This window comes from Urocitellus parryii, chromosome 6 (assembly GCF_045843805.1).
Source record: "Urocitellus parryii isolate mUroPar1 chromosome 6, mUroPar1.hap1, whole genome shotgun sequence".
Classification (NCBI taxonomy): domain Eukaryota; kingdom Metazoa; phylum Chordata; class Mammalia; order Rodentia; family Sciuridae; genus Urocitellus; species Urocitellus parryii.
The window spans coordinates 176,452,835-176,470,155 of record NC_135536.1 but is presented as its reverse complement, the minus strand read 5'-3'; the positions used below and the strand labels follow the sequence as shown (position 1 = coordinate 176,470,155).

Here is a 17,321-nt window from a genome sequence, read left to right as displayed (position 1 = left end):
AAATGCTCAAGAGTTGAACTGACTTGGTCACAAGAAGAATTCAAATCCTAATTCTGGTTTTCTTCCTTAGCTTCTCAGAGACCAAGGAAGTTTGGGCCAGAGAAAAGTGTAGCAATATTTTTAGCCATGCATCTAGTTTCATGAAAGAAAACACTACATTTTCCCAGATGCAACCAAATGTGGACGAAGTCTGGTCATAAGCTGTGAGATGTTGTAGATTTCTAGGCTATCATGGGAGAAGAAGGGTCGTACCTTTTTTTCTTCCCTTTTTTCCTTCTGACTTGAAAGAGGATGTTATAGCTGGTTGTATTATGAAGTGACCTTGATGGAAGCAACACTGAGAATACTGGAGTAGAAAGATAAACTTCTGTGTTTCAGATGATGTCATGAAGCTGCCCTATCAGTCCTGGACAGACTACTTCCAAATGTTTTGTACATGAGAAACATTTCTCTATAAGTCCATTTTAATTTTTTTTTCCTCTCTCCTCTATGTAGCTTTGCCTAATCTTGCTGACAGACCGCCACTGTAATTAGGCCTGGGTGGGTGATGCAGTGCGGGTCGTGAGGAGGCTTCTGCTAAGCAATGGGAGTGGGAAGGAAAAAGCCCATCTGGGAAGTTTTCTTGTCATGCTAGGAAGTGAGAAAAGAAAGAGAAATCCCCTCTCTTCTGCCTCTGGACATTGAAGTAAAGCTGTGACATTTGAGCCTGGGGTAACCACATTTTTGTGAAAACAAGCCGGAAGCCAGTTTTTTTTTTTTTTTTTTTAAAGAGAGAGTGAGAGAGAGAGAGAGAATTTTTAATATTTATTTTTTTTAGTTCTCGGCGGACACAACATCTTTGTTGGTATGTGGTGCTGAGAATCGAACCCGGGCCGCACCATGCCAGGCGAGCGCGCTACCGCTTGAGCCACATCCCCAACCCGGAAGCCAGTTTGTTGACAGAGCAGATACCTGAGGGCAGCAGAATGGAGAGAAAGGAAGAACCTGGGTCATTGAGGAATTACTGTACCCTGAGCCCACCTACCTCCAGGTTCTTCTAAACATGAGATAGCATCTTTCGCTTGTTAATAGAAAGTTCCATGGTCCATTTTCAGAATATAATATTTGTCTTAATTGGGATGTAAGATCCAACTGTAGCTATTTTAACTAGCCCTTCCTTTTGCCCACCCCAATTTTAAAATTAGCCAATTGCATAAACTGTAACCCTGAGCTTCTCCAATCAGAGCAAGGGGAAGTGCTGCCTTAGGGATAAAAACAGGTGGACTCCCTGCTTGCCAGATGTTTTGGGTTAGCACACCCTTCTGCAGAAGTTTGCCTTGCCATCTACTTCTGAGCACGTGTTAGATTCCTTGCGGCACCCTGGCATTTCTAACAGTTTAAAGTTATTTGTAGCTAAATTTCTGACTAGTGGCAGCAGGATGATAAGGTCCAGGATGTGGCCAGTGGAGTGGGGGAGCTGAAGTAAAGTGCAGGTGAAGGGCATCCATAATCAGGATGTGGACGTCGAGGTGGAGGATGGGTGGACCTCATGGAATTATAAGTCATACAAGAGGATGGCAGGGCTTGGAAGGGAGAGGAGAAGCATGGGGCAGGAACCAAAGTCTTCAGTGAATGAAGAGGAGGCTGACAGAAACAGCGAAGCAGTGGAGGGGAATGTGATTGAATAGCATGAACTCAAAAGAGCTGTCTTATTAATGAAAGGAAGAAGAATGTATCAGTCAGGATCATTTTCATTGTAAGGAACAAAAAATTATTCTGCCATGAAAGTATCCCATTTCATGAAGAGCCTGTTCAAGTCTTCAGCCTTTTCTTCCATTATTATTATTTGTGTGTCTGTGGTTTTTGCTGGGGATCAAACCCAGGATCTCACACATGCCAGGCAAAGGCTGTACCGCCGAGCTACACCCTCAGATTGATTTTTCCCCCTAGTATTGGAGATTGAACCCAGGGCCCCATGAATGCTAGTCAAGTGTTCTACCACTGCACTATATTTCCAGCTCTCTCTCCCTCTCTCTCTCTCTCTCTCTATATATATATATATATATTTTTTTTTTTTTTTTTTTTTTTTTTTTTGGAGACTGGGCCTTACAAAGTTGCTAAAGCTGTCCTTGAACTTGCAATCCTCCTGTCTCAGCCTCCCAAATTGCTGGGATTACAAGTATGTGCCACTATGCCCTGCTTAGCTTCTACTTTTGGGGGTACTGGGGATTGAACTCAGGGGCACGCAACTACTGAGCCACATCCTCAGCCATATTTTGTATTTTATTTAAAGACAAGGTCTCACTGAGTTGCTTAGCACCTGGCTTTTGCTGAGGCTGTTTTGAACTTGTGATCCTTCTGCCTCAGCCTCCTGAGCTGCTGGGTCCCCCTCGGCCAATGGGCAACCACACTCCAGCTCAGCATCTACTTTTTAGGGAGATTAAAGAGTTTAGAATTGTGGAGAGCATAGGAAGTACTCAATAAATGGTAATTAGTATTATTATACTATCATTATATCTCATATGACTACCAACGTCCAGAACAGACGGGTCCCTGGTCAAAGACTACTTATCAGTAAGGTCCACCAAGCTTCCTTGAGTTTTCACTCGTTCTCCAGTGGGAGGAAGCTGTGAAATGCATTTCACTTGTCTCCCAGGGCAGTTGGGAGGTTTGTAGATCAGCCATCCAAATGCCACCCCTTAGGAGGGATTTGGTCTGCCAAGGGCTGAAGCTAAAGCTGGGAGTAGGGTGCCCTCGCCTGGCAGAGTGGGGTAAAAGCGACTCTAACCTGACAGGCTGACCTAGGAAGTCTAGGGTGCTAAGATGGGGTGCTGTCAGAACACGGTGCTATCAGGCAAAGGGAGACAGGCAGAGAGGCAGCGGGCCAGCAGGCTGGGGAGGAGCCTCTTGCAGCTCCGCAGCTTGGCGTCCCTGCCTCCCTTTTTGTCTGCTGAGCTCTTCCTTCAGATTGTTCCAGGGACATTCCCGACACCACCACACCCCCTTCTGACTGACCCAGGTCTCCTGTTATAAGCTCTCAGAGCATTTGTGTGCCTTCTGCATTCCTCTGTGGGGTTCTAATCTGATAAATGAGGGGGAGTGGCAGCATTCTCGGCCATTTCATTCCTAGGGTCCCTGCACCAGGTTCTAGCAAACGTTAGAATAAAAGAATTGTGGAAGCCCAGCAGGCTTGAGTGGGAAGTGACCTCAGAGGCCATCTGGCTCTATCACGGATGGCTCCAGGCTTGGTCGGGACATTAGAGACGAATTCAGGGAATCCACTATCTCTAGGACATCCAGGACTGTGGGCTGAAGCCAAGAGTCCTGGGCAGACATCCAGGGACATTCATTAATTCCACAAATATTGTGTGCTTTCTGTGTACCAGAAACATAAACCCGACACATTCCTGAACCTCCTAGAAGTAGTGGGACAGATATAACTAGACAATTTCGATATAATGAAATTATACTTCATACATCTCATGTGCATATTCAAGCACTCTCCCTTGCACTTACACACCCCATTTTTTTTTTCAGTTGGAAAGGTTGAAGCTCAGAAAAAACACGTGGCTAGTGAAGAACAGTCTCCTATTGGATGAGTCTGGAGAACTCCTCCAACTGGAGAGGCGTGTCGGTGACGGCCCCCTCTTCACCCACAGCGCAGCAGTCCGGGATCAGAGGGGGTGGGGGAAGGGAAGTCTTGTTCCTAGATCTCTATGAAGTTTTCCGCCTACTGGTGACACCCGGGAGGACCTAGGGGGCGTTTACACATCATAGGGGTCCTGGAGAGGAGGGAGTGGGCGGAGGGGGGAGGATACACCCGGATGGGGCGGAGCAGTAGGGAGTCCAACCAGAGCTTAGCAGTCCCGCCGGGTCCCCAGCAGTTGATGTCCTCTGCACCTGGACCTCAGGCTTCCACCTAGTAGACACCCAACAGTCCGCGGTGAGAGGCTGGACCGCGGGAGATTGAGATCGGTGCTGCAGCAGAAGCTGCTCACAGGTCCCCCGCGGCCAATGGGCGGGCTCCTGCCTCCTCCGCCCCTCGGGTGGGTGTGTGCAAAAGCAAACACTCAAAGGGCAGGTGCAAAGGGCGAGACGGGGCCCCTGACCTATCCAGTGCTCACGGTTTCCAGGGCTCTGTGCACGGCCCAGAGGCGTCACTGGAGCCCGGACCGGAGAAGAGTCGTCTAACGGTTATTTGTTCACTGTGCCTTCAGCAGAGTGGATTGTCGCCTCTCCCCCACAGGATGCATTGTTAGTGGTTCCTTGTGTATCTGGCGCGCGCGCGCGCACACACACACACACACACACAAATACCTACTTATGTGTTTTTGGGTTTTTTTTACACAAATAATAGCATACCGGGCACACTGTTCTACAGGTAGCTCCCTCCCACCTTCTTCATGTAATATTATATCCTAAAAACTGTTTCGTATTAATAAACTTCTTTTTTTAAAAAAAAACTTTTTTTTTTTTAGTTGTAGATGGACACAGTTCCTTTGTTTTACTTAGTTATTTTTATGTGGTGCTGAGGATTGAACCCAGTGCCTCATATACTGTGTGAGGTAAGCGCTCTGCCACTGAGCCACAATCCCAGCCCTTAATACAACATCTTTAAAAAGGCTGCCTCAAGGGCTGGGGCTGGGCCTCAGTGGCAGAGCGCTTGCCTAGCATGCTTGAGGCACTGGGTTTGATCCTCAGCACTACATTGAAAAATAAATAAATAAACAAACAAAACAAGGGCATTCTGTTCATCTACAGTTACTAAAAAAGAAAAAAAATTAAAAGGCTGCCTCACTATTCCAAGGTGTAGACTTTATCATTATTTATTTAAGTCTTCTTAGAAGACTTCTAATGAAGACATTTAGACTGTTTCCCTCCCTTCCTTCCTTCCTCTCTCTCTCTCTCTCTTTCTTTCTTTCTCACTGGGGATTGAACCTAGGCGTGCTGAACCACTGAGTTACATCCCCAGCCCTTCTTTATATTATTTTGAGACAGAGTCTCACTCAGTTGCTTAAGGGCCTTACTAAATTCCTGAGGCTGGTCTGGAACTTGTGATCCTCCTGCTTCAGCCTCCCAGACTTCTGGGATTACAGGCTGGCAGCGCCATCAGGCCTGTTTCCAATCTTCAGCTTTTAATGTCATTTCACTCAAGTGTGTATATATCTTTGGATAAATTCCTGAAAGTGCAACTGCTTGATCAAAGGGTATGTGGGTTTGTAATCTTGGTAACTATTACTAGGGTATTGTTTATGAGTTTTCCAGATGCAATATACGAGGGGGTCTGTTTTCCCCACAGCCTCTCAACAGAGTATACAATCACACTTTTTAATCTTTATCCACCTAATAGTAAATTTAAAAAGAAAATAGATTATTCCCTTTCCTACACCACAAGGGGAGCCTGGACTTCCAGCCTCATGTTTCTGTCATGGTTTCCTTTCCATCATATAATGATAAAAGTGTCAAACAAACAAGAAGTAATAGAATCCTAAATGTGTATGCACAAAACAACAGAGTTACAAAATGTGTGAGGCAAAAGCCAATAGACTGAAAGAAGAAACAAATCCACAATTATAGTTGGAGGTGTCAACACCCCATTCATCAGCTGACAGAACAACTAGAAAGAAAATCAACAAGTATATAGAAGAACTCAACAATACAATTGACCAAAAATATCTAATTGCCTCTATCCAACAACAGAATACACATTTGTTTCAAAGTGCTTGAAAAACATATACCAAGATTGACCACATCCTGGGTCATAAAACTAGAAATTAATAACAGAAAGATAATGGGGAAATCTCCAAGCACTTGGAAACTAAACAACACATTTCTGGTCCGTTGTTTTTTGTTTTTGGTATTGGGGATTGAACCCAGGAGCACATTACCAGTGAGCCACATCCCCAGCTCTTTTTATTTTTTATTTTGAGACAGGGTCTTGCTAAGTTGCTTAGGGCCTCACTAAGTTGCTGAGGTTGGCCTCAAATTTACATCTTCCTACTTTGCTGGGATTACAGGGATGTGTACCACTGTGCCTGGATAACCATGTTTCTAAAGTTTATAGGTCAAACAGGAAGTCTCAAGGGAAATTTAAAAATTCATTGAACTGAATGAATATAGAACCAAAAAATATTAAAATTTGTGCCAAAGCAGTGCTAAGAGGGAAATTTGTAACACTAAATGTATACATTAAAAATGAAGAAAAGTTAGAGTGGGGCTTTAGCACAATGCTAGAGAGGGTGCCTATCAAGTGCAAGACCCTGGGTTCAATCCCTCCGCACCAAGGAAGGAAGAAAGGACACAAAGAAAAGACGATCTGGAGGCTGGGGTTGTGGCTCAGTGGCAAAGCGTTCATCTAGCATGTGTGAGCTCCGGGTTCGATCCTTAGCACGCATATGAAAATAAATAAAATAAAGGCATGATGTCCATGATGTCCAAAATAAAATAAAAAAAAACTTAAAAAAAAAAAAAAAGAAAAGAGGATCTGGTCTAATACCTATGTGTAGATTCGACAAAGGGGAATGAAGGGAAGGGAGGGAGGATAGAAATAGGAAAGTCAGTCGAGTGAATCTGACATAACCTTCATATATATATATGAATATACCACAGTGAATCTTAACTTCATGTACATCCACATGACTGGGATCCTAATTAGAAGAAGATATACTCCATGTTTGTATACATGTCAAAATAGACTCTACTGTCATGTGTAACTAAAAAGAAAAAATTTAAAAAAAAAGAAAGTCTCGGGGCTGGGGATGTGGCTCAAGTGGTAGCGCGCTCGCCTGGCATGCGTGCGGCCAGGGTTCGATCCTCAGCACCACATTCAAAGATGTTGTGTCCGCTGAAAACTAAAAAAAAAAAAAAAAAAAAAAAAAAAAAAAAAAATTAAAATTCTCTCTCTCTCTCTTAAAAAAAAAGAAAAAAAAGAAAGTCTCAAGTCAACAATGTAAGCTCCTACCTCAAGTACACAGGAAAAGTAGAGCAGAATAAACCCAAAGAAAGAAGAAGGAAAGAAATAATAAAGAGCAGAAATCTATGAAGTTGAAAACAAAAACAATAGAGAAATTCAATGAAACAAAGAACCAGTTCTTTGAAAAGATCAATACAATTGAGAAACCACAAGAAAGATTGACATAATAAAAAGAGAAAAAGACACAAATAACCAGTGTCAGGAACAAAACAGAGATATCATCAGTAGACCTGCAGATACCAAAAGAATAATAAAGAGCTGGGCACAGCGGTCCACACTAGTAACCCTGGGAACTCCAGAGGCTGAGGCAGGAGGATCACAAATTCAAGGCCTACCATAGCAACTCAGTGTGGCCCTAAGCAACTTAAACCCTGTCCCCCTCCCCCCCCCCAAAAAAAAAAAGAAAAAAAAAAAGAAAGGCTGGGCATATAGCTCAGTGGTAAAGCACCCTGGGTTAAATCTTCAGAACAACAACAACAAAAGAACTCCTTGAAAAACCCAGACTACTATAACTCACCTAAGGTGAAATAGATGATTTGCGTAGTCCTGTAACTATTAAGGAAACAAACTTCATAATTTAAAACTCTTCAAAAAAGAGAAGTCTACCCAAGATTTAAAGAAGAAGTAATACAAGTTCTGTACAATCTTGTCTAGAAAATAGAACAAAAAGAATTATATACCATATATATTATGGTATATAATTATATACCAAGTGATGTTTATTTCAAGGATGTAAAGTCTTGGAATACATATACATACATATACACACACACATATATGTGTATATCAAGTATATATATATATATATATATATATATATATATACATATATATGTGTGTGTGCATGTGTATGTATGTAATTTTTTTCTTTTTGGTACTGGGAATAGAACCCAGGGGTGTTCTATCACTAGGCTACAGTCCCAGATCTTTTTTTATTTTGAGATGTGGGTCTCACTGAGTTGCTGATGATGGCCTTGAACTTGCAGTCCTCCTGTGTAAGCCTCCAGAATCATTGGAATTACAGGTATGTGCCAAAGTCCTCAGCTAGTTTAATGTGTTAAAACCAATCAATACAATTCATCATATTAACAGACTAAAGAAGAAAAGGCTCATGATATTAATTGAGATCATAAAACAAGCATATGACAATTCAATACTTGTTCGTGATTAAAAGAAAAAAAAAAAACAACCAGTTGTGTGTGATGGCACATGCTTGTATTCTCAGCTACTGGGGAGGGGGCGGGGGGCAAAGCAGGAGGACTGCAAGCTTGAGACTGGCCTCAGCTATTTATTGAGACCTTGTCTCAAAATTTTAAAAAAGGGCTAGGGATGTAACTCAGTGGGAGAGTGCCTGTGGGTTCAATCCCCATTTCTGGGGAAAAAAAAAAAAAACAAACTATGGCTAACATACTTTTTAGTGGTAAAAATTAAATATTTCCCCCCTAAGATCAGAAAAAAGGCAAGGATGTCTTTCTCCCGCCTTCCCCCTCTCTCTTCCTCTCTTCTTTGAGATGGGGTTTCACTGATCCAAGGCTGGTCTTGAATTCTTATATTCAAGCAATTTCCTGCCTCTGCCTCCTAAGTAGTTAGGACTACAGCATCTGGCTTGCTCTCACCATTCTTATTCAACATAATGTTAAAAGTTCTAGTCAGCAAAGCAAGGAAATAAACGGCATACAGATAAGACTGGATAAAATAAAACTATTCTTATTTGCAATGACATAGTTGGCTCCACAGAAAACTCCAGTGTCTACAAAAACAAAAACAATTTTCTATAAGAAGTGAGTTGAGGAAGAATAATCTATCCTCAGGGTAGAAAAGACACAAAACCCAATTGTATCTCTTTTTCTTTTCTTTTCTTTTTTTTTTTTGTTTTTTTTTTTTTTTTTTTTAGAGAGAGAGGAGAGAGAGAGAGAGAGAGAGAGAGAGAGAGAGAGAGAGAGAGAGAGAGAGAAAGGAGAGAGAGAATTTTCAATATTTATTTTCTAGTTCTCGGCAGACACACATTCTTGTTGGTATGTGGTGCTGAGGATCGAACCCGGGCCGCACGCATGCCAGGCGAGCGCGCTACCGCTTGAGCCACATCCCCAACCCTCTTTTCTTTTTTTTAATTGAACATGGACACAATATCTTTCTTTTAATTAATTATTTATTTTTTTATGTGGTGCTGAGGATTGAACCCAGTGCCTCACGTGTGCAAAGCAAGCACTCCACCACTGAGCCACAACACCAGCCCCACCCAATTGTATTTCAATGTACTAGCACCAATTCAAAAATATAGTGATATTCATAATCACAAGAAGAAGAAGGAGGAGGCCAGAGAAGGAAAGAAAGGGGGAGGGGAGGATGAGACACAGGTGTAAAAAGAACAAAATCTATATAGGGTTTGTATGCTTAAAACTACAGAACTCTAATGATGGTCATCAAAGAAGACTTCCTAAATGGAGAAACATACTGTGTTTAAAAATGGAAAGAGGAGCTGGGGATATAGCTCAGTTGGTAGAGTGCTTGCCTTGCATGCACAAAGCCCTGGGCTCAATACTCAGCACCAAAAAAAAAAAAAAAAAAAAAAAAAAAAAGGAAAGAGCCAGGCATAGTGGCACATGCCTATAATCCCAGCAGCTTTGGAGGCTGAGACAGGAGGATTCCATGTTTAAGCCCAGCCAGGGCAATTTAGCAAAACTTGGGTCTCAAAAAGGAAAAAATAAATAAATAAATAAAAAAACAAACAAATAAATAAATAAAAGGGGCGGGGTCTATACCTCAGTTACTAGAGTGCTTGCTTGCATGCATGCATAAGGCCCTGGGTTCAATCTCTCTCTCTCTCTCTCACACACACACACACACACACACACACACAGGAAAAAAAGAAAGAACATGAGACATAGCTCAGTGGTAGAGTGCCCCTAGTTTCATTCCCCAGCACCACAAGATTTTTAAAAAGTGGAAGAAAGAAAGAAAAGGATATACAAATGCCAAATAAATATATGAAAATAATATTCAACATGTAGCCGTCAAAGAAATGTAAATCACACACCTATTTGAATAGCTAAAAAATTTAAAAAGTAGTAACAAAACCAAATGCTGGCAAGGATGTAGAGCAATCCAATAACTCACACATTGCTGATGGGCATATAAAATGGCACATGCAGGCCCTCTGGAAAACAGTGTGACAATTTATGTTTTTTAATTTTTGGTTTTAGATGAACACAATACCTTTATTTTTTATTCTTTTTTACATGGTGCTGAGGATCAAACCCAGTGCCTCATACATGAAAGCTAAGCCTCTAACACTGAGCTATATCCCCTAGGGTTTGACAATTTCTTCCTCTTCTTCCTCCTCCTCCTCCTCTTTTTCTTCCTCTTCCTCCTCCTCCTCCTCCTCCTCCTCCTCCTCCTCCTCCTCCTCCTCCTCCTCCTCCTTCTTCTTCTTCTTTCTTTTTTCTTCTTTCTTCTTGTATCCGGGATTGAACTCAGGGGTGCTCAACCACTGAGCCATATCCGCAGACTTATTTTGTATTTATTTGGAGACAGGGTCTCACTGAGTTGCTTAGCGCCTGGCTTTTGCTGAGGCTGGCTTTGAACTCACAATCCTCCTGCCTCAGCCTCCTGAGCCACCGGGATAACAGGCATGTGCCACTGCATCTGGCTGACAATTTATTCTTATAAAACTAAGTATGCAATTATCATATATCTCTAATTGCACTCCTGAGCATTTTATCCCTGAAAAATGAAAACTTCTGTTCACATAAAAATCTGCACACAAGGACCGGGGATGTGGCTCAGTGGTACAATGTTTGCCTGGCATGTGTGAGACTCTGGGTTCCATCTGTAGATACACAAATATCTACAATAGCTTTATCTGATATTTTCTTTTGGCAGTACTGGGGATTGAACCCAGGGATATTCTATCACTGACAACATTTCTGGCCCTTTTTATTTTTTTACTTTAAGACAACTCGCTAAGTTGCATAGGACCTCACTAAGTTGCTGAGGCTGGCCTCAAACTTGTGATCCTTCTGCCTCAGCTGGGACTACAGGAGTGTGCCCGGAGTGTGCCAGGCACTGACGTGTGGGAGACCAATCTTGCACTTAGTTGACTGAGTCACACTCCCCAGCTGGGTGCTGAGGTGCTCAGTCACAGAAATGTGGCAGAGCTTTCCCCACCCTTCTTGGGTTCAAGGGTTGGTGTCTCTTGCATGGGTGTGTCTTGCTACAGCCCCACGGGTGAAACTATGCTCACCTGTTCCTGTGTAATATAACCCCTTGCCCTGTTTAGGATAGAATCTTCCATGGAAGTGCCTTGTGTGGGTGTCCTTCTCTTTTTGGCAGTACTGGGGATTGAACCCAGGGATATTCTATCACTGAGCAACTTTTCTGGCCCTTTTTATTTTTTACCCAGGTGTCAGTCAACCTGCTGACAGTGGACATCATGAAGATAGACTCAGCCCCCTGAAATCTGACCCCTTGCCTCATTTGAATAGCTTCTCCTCAATAAAAAGGGTCTTTCTGTGGACCCTTAAGGTCAGAGGAGCTGTCACAGCGATCCCAAAGAAAAAGGTATTTGTGTCTCTTGTGTGGTTATTTTGCACAGCCCAGTCAGCCCAGTTCAAATGGAGTGACCCCTGAACCTTTTAGTTGCGAGAACAGAAACCCGGCACTGACTGGGTGCATAGTCAAGCAATTGGTGCATTTACACCATGGAATACTATTCATCGAGGAAAAGGAATAACCATTGGTAAATGTGGCAACCTAGAGATTCTCCGGAGAAGTATGCTAAATGATAAAAGCTAATACCAGTAGTATTCGGTAGTGTATGCTTCCATTTACATAACATGATATGTATTTGAACACATAAATGTTCAAAAAGAATATTCTCCCCACCCCTCGCCCGCCTTATGATGCTGTGGATGGAACCCATGGCTTCAAGCATGCTAGACAAGTGCTCTAACTCTGAGCTACATTCCTAGCTCATATAGCACTCTTTTTTTTTTTTTTTTTGGTACCAGGACCCAAGGTTACATAACCACTGAGCCACAACTCTAGCCCCCCCCCTTTTTTAAATTTATTTTTTAGTTTTTGGTGGACACAATATCTTTATTTTATTTTATGTGGTGCTGAAGATCGAACCCAGCGCCCTGTGCATGCCAGGCGAGCGCGTTACCCCTTGAGCCACATCCCCAGCCCAAGCCCTTTTAATTTTATTTATTTATTATTATTTTTTAGTTGTTAATGGATCTTCTCCATATTTATTTATATGCAGTGCTGAGAATCAAAGCCAGTGCCTCACACATGCTAGCCAAGTACTCTACCACTGAGCTACAATCCCAGACCTTTTATTTTTTATTTTGAGACATGGTCTTGCTAGGTTACTTACAGTCTCAATAAATAGCTGAGACTGGCTTCGAACCTGCAATCCTCCTACCTGAGCTGTTGGGATTACAGGCATGTGCCATCATATCTGGCCTCATATAACATTCTTTTTTTTTAAAAATTATTTTTTAGTTGTAGTTGGACCCAATACCTTTATTTTAATACCTTATTTTATTTATTTATTTTTATGTGGTGCTGAGGATCGAACCCAGGGCCTTGCATTTGCTAGGCGAGCTTGAAACAACAAAATTACTGGAATGGCCCAGGGGTTAAGGAAGGATTGGGATTTATAACTGTGGCTAAAAAAAGGCAACATGAGGGATCTTGTAGTGATTAACTATTTTGTATCTTAACTGTATCACTGCCAATATTCTGGTTGTGATATCTATCATTTTTCGAGATGTCACTATTTTAGGACAAAAATGAATAGAAATAGGAGGTCTAGTATTTTCCTATTGTACACTAATGGATAATTTTGTAATCATGCTGGCAAATGTGTATCCCACTTTATAGAAGACTGTGTTAAGCACTGAAAAAAAAACCCCACTGAATGTGTAGTATTAAGCAAAGGGAAGATATGACCAGATTTGTGTTTTTAAAAGATCGCTCTGACTATAGGGATGGGGCACAGTTAGGCTGCACGCCCAGAGACTAGTCAGGAGGCTGGTGAAGGATGGAATTGGGTCATTGGCCACAGGTTGGATTTGAGAGCTCTTTTGATGGTTAAATGGACAGTTACTGGGCAAAGGGAAGTGTTAACTGGTTATGAAATGAAGCATATGAGCACCAGTGGAATAGGATAAGGGTGCTTATTTATGTCGTCTCTTCCAATTACCATTTACCATTGGTCTAGCCAATGCAGTAAAGCAAAAGAAAATGTGTCCAAATTGGAAAATAAACAAAATTCATTACATACAGATGGTATGATTTTATACATAGTAAATAGAAAATAATTTATAGACAAGTAAAAAATCATCAGGGCTTCCAAATAGATTAATCAACTAAAAGCAGTTTGTCACAAACACTTAAAAAGTGAAAAATTTAAAAAGATAAGTTTAAAATAACACTTGTAACTCAGTGGTAGAGTACATGCTTAAGGCCCTGGGTTCTATCCCCAGCACCACCAAAAAACAAAAACAAACAAACAAAAAAACCAAAATAAAACACTACAGCACTGAAAAAAAATAACAAAAATCACCAAGGAATAAATCTATTGAAATAAGTTGCTGAGGCTAGCTTCATACCTGAAATCCTCAGTTTTTTTGTTTTTTTTTTTTTTAGTTTGACTTCTGGGGATCAAACCCAGAGCTTCACTCATGCTAGGGAAGTGCTGTACCACTGAGGTACAACCCTGCTCCGAATGTAGAATTTTATTGAGAGACATTAAAAAAAAGATCTAAATAAAGGAAGAAAAATATACCATATATATCCCATGCTAATAGATAACTCAGTGACATAAAGATGTCACTCAAAATACTTTGTTTTCCTAAAAATACTTTACAAAGTAATACAATTTCAGGACAAAATATCCTAAAGTTTTATTCTCTAGAACTTGAGGTAGCTCCAAAATTATATGGATGTGTGTGTTTAGGACAGCCAAGACACTCTTTAAGAAGAACAAAATTGGGGGATTTCCCCTATCAGATGTTGTGACTTATAATAAAGATCCAGTAATTCTGACAGTGTAGGCTTGGTGTAGACTAATGCATCAGAAGAGAGAGAGCAGGAAACACACCCAAATATGTCAGAGATGGTCCTGCAGGTCAGTGGGAAAGGGTGCACTCTTCATTGGGTGGAACTGAAAAAACTGTTTATCCATATGAGAAAAAAAAATGAAAAAGAATGTCACCTCACTCTACATACGTCCTCAAATTATAAAACGTGGAGAAAAAATCAGTAGGGAAATTCTTTATGACTTTGGGATATAAAGGCTTCTCTCTCTCTCTCTCTTTCTTTCTTTCATGAGGACTGGCGATTGAACCCAGGTGTACCCTACCACTGAGCTACATCCCCAACTCTCCCTCTGCCCCGCCCCTTTTAAATTTTGAAATGGGTCTCGCTAAGTTGCTGAGTCTAAACTCAAACTTGTTGTTCTCCTGTTCTCAGTCTTCTGAGCAGCTGGGATTCCAGGTGTGTGTCACTGTGACTGGCTGATAAATCAGCTTTCTAAAATAAGTTTAAAAATTCCCACTGATTTTCTTTTGTTTTGGTGGTGGTGCTGGGGATTGAACCCAGGGCCTTAGGCTTGCAAGGCAAGCACTCTACCAACTGAGCTACATCCCTAGCCCCCCAATAACTTTTAAAGGAAAAGATTGGTACATTAAAAATAAGATTTTCTATTCATAAAAAAAAAAAAAAAAACCAACAACATGGGGCCAGGTATGGCAGCAAATGCCTATAATCTCAGATACTCAGGAGACTGAGGCAGGAGGATTGCAAGTTCAAGGCCAGCCTTGGCAATGAAATGCTATCTCAAAATAAAAAATAAAAAAGGGTTGGGAGTGCATTAGTCTACACCAAGCCTACACTGTCAGAATTACTGGAGCTTTATTATAAGTCATAACATCTGATAGGGGAAATCCCCCAATTTTGTTCTTCTTAAAGAGTGTCTTGGCTGTCCTAAACACACACATCCATATATTTTTTGGAGCTACAAGGTGGCAGAGCACCCCTTGGTTCAATTCTCCATACTTCAAAAACCAAAATCCAAAACAAAACAGTTTAGGGAGGGTGAGAAGATCAAATCAATCACAAGCCTGTAGAAGATTTTTGCAACACATATAATTAGCAAGAGACTAGTCTGCAGAATATTTAAAGAATTCCTAATAAATTAAAGGAAAAAAATCACCTATTTTAAATGGGTAAAGACTTGAATGGAACTTTTATAGACAGAGAAACCCAGATGGGTTATAAAATAAATAGATGCTCAACCTCAAGAGTAATCAAAAGAAATGCAAATTAAAACCATAATGAGATACCATTTCCCACCCACCAGATATGCATAAAATAAAAATTTGATAATAGGAAGAGCAGGTAAGGACACAGAAATGATATCAAAAATTTTTATCCACTTATGGTGGGAGTATAGATTGGTGCAATGGCTTCATGAAAACAGCTTCATGTTATCTAGGAAAGTTGGACCTGAACAATTCAATTCCTAGTACTATACATACATAAGAATGTTAGCAAAGTATTATTTGTGGTAGTAAGAAATTGGAACAGCCCAATGTCCATCAATAATAGAATAAATAGATTATGATATATTCATTCAATTTGCTATATAAAGATGGAAATAAATGAGCAACAGCTATAGAATCTATATGAATGACCTCAAAAACAATGTTGAGAGAGGAAAGCACAGTTTTTAGAAAAATATATACAGTATAACTTCATTTTTCCAAAGGCAAAAAGCAGTTAATATAAAACAGTGTATTGTTTAGGGATATACTGTTTGTCATATACCTAGTAAAACTCATTAAGAAAATAAAAATAAAGGCTGGGGATGTGGCTCAAGTGGTAGCGAACTCGCCTGGCATGCGTGCGGCCCGGGTTCGGTCCTCAGCGCCACATACAAAGATGTTGTTTCCAACGAAAACTAAAAAATAACTATTAAAATTCTCTCTCTCTCTCTCTCTCTCTAAAAAAAAAAAATTCTCCCTCTCTCTTAAAAAAAAAAAAAAAAGAAAAGAAAAGAAAAGAAGCTGGGTGGAGTGGCACATGCCTAGAATCCCAGTGCTGAGGCTATCTAGTGAGGCCCTAGCAATTAAACAAGACCCTGTCTCTAAAAAGTAGGTAAAAGACTGGGATGTGGCTCTGTGGTTAAGTGCCCCTGGATTCAATCTCCCATACCAAAATAAATGAATGAATGAATGATGTCAAAACTCACTGTAGGGTAACTCCAGAGAGACAGGAAGGGCTTGTGATTTGAGAAAGGAAACAGATGACCTCTGGATAAGGAAATGTTTTATTCCATGGACACACAGATCAACCAGATGGAAGTGGTCACAGCTGCCCTAAGTGTGGGTGAGATGGCCCAGGAAGGGGTAAAAGGATCATTATGTTGAGTAGGCAGCTCAGTAGTGGAGCACTTGCCTAGCACGAATGAGGCCCTGAGTTTGATCCTCAGCACTGCATTTAAAAATAAATAAATAAATAAATAAAAAAAAAAACCATTAACCCTGGAAGATGTTGGAGGAGAAGAGGGAGGAAGTTGCTGATAAGACCAGGTAAAGAGAAAGAAGAGTAGGAGTAGAGTAATTAGAAGTCAAGAGGTGGGCTGAGATGCAGGCTGAGGCAACATTGGTAGGATTACGTCAGATTCCCTGATGACCTTGGCTGAAGGAGTTTCATATAAGATCTGGGTTTGGAAGCCATGCAGTTTGACTGATTGGGCGATGAAAAGGTGCCAACCTAGAGTAGGGACAAACTCTGAAAAAGTTTGAGAAGGTGAAGAAAGGGGAGGGGAAGGGTGGAAGTAGGAGAAATGGAGATGGGCAGAGGTGCCTGAGTGGAGTGGGAAAATCTTTCTTTTCTATTTTTGGTATTGGGGATTGAACCCAGGAACACTTTACCACTGGGAGTGGTAAAAAACAGCTACCTCAGAGACTCCCGCCCCTTTTTTGAGACAGGGTCTCACTTAATTGCCCACGTCCTAGCGAGGTTGTTGAGGCTGGCTTTGAATTTATGATCCTCCTGCCTCAGCCTCAAATCGCTGGGATTAAAGGCATGCATCATCTCAGCAGGCTGGAGAACTTCTTGATGGTTGTCACAGGATCTTCAGGTGGCTAATTAAAACCATAAGGAGATACATTTTCATTCCCATCAGTTTCAACAAAAATTTATGTCAGACGATGACAAGTGGTAATAGGGATGTAGAGTGACCAGCCTGAACACTAGAGTGGAAGGGTAAATAATAAAACCACCTTGGAAAGGAATGGGCAATATCTAGGAAAGCTCGAGATACATGGTTATTCCATTCCTAATAGCCCAGAGAAAC

The 17,321-nt window shown here is 41.2% G+C and overlaps 1 protein-coding gene across 1 annotated transcript in view; it reads right to left on the bottom strand.

Annotated features, from left to right (window-relative positions):
• Positions 1–825: 825 nt before the first annotated feature.
• The window catches only part of Asip (agouti signaling protein), a 46,206-nt gene continuing 29,710 nt past the window's right edge, over positions 826–17,321 (bottom strand). The window contains exon 2 of the transcript XR_003300287.2: positions 826–951. The gene's annotated coding sequence lies outside the window, so the exon portion shown is untranslated. The remainder of the gene's footprint in view (positions 952–17,321) is intronic.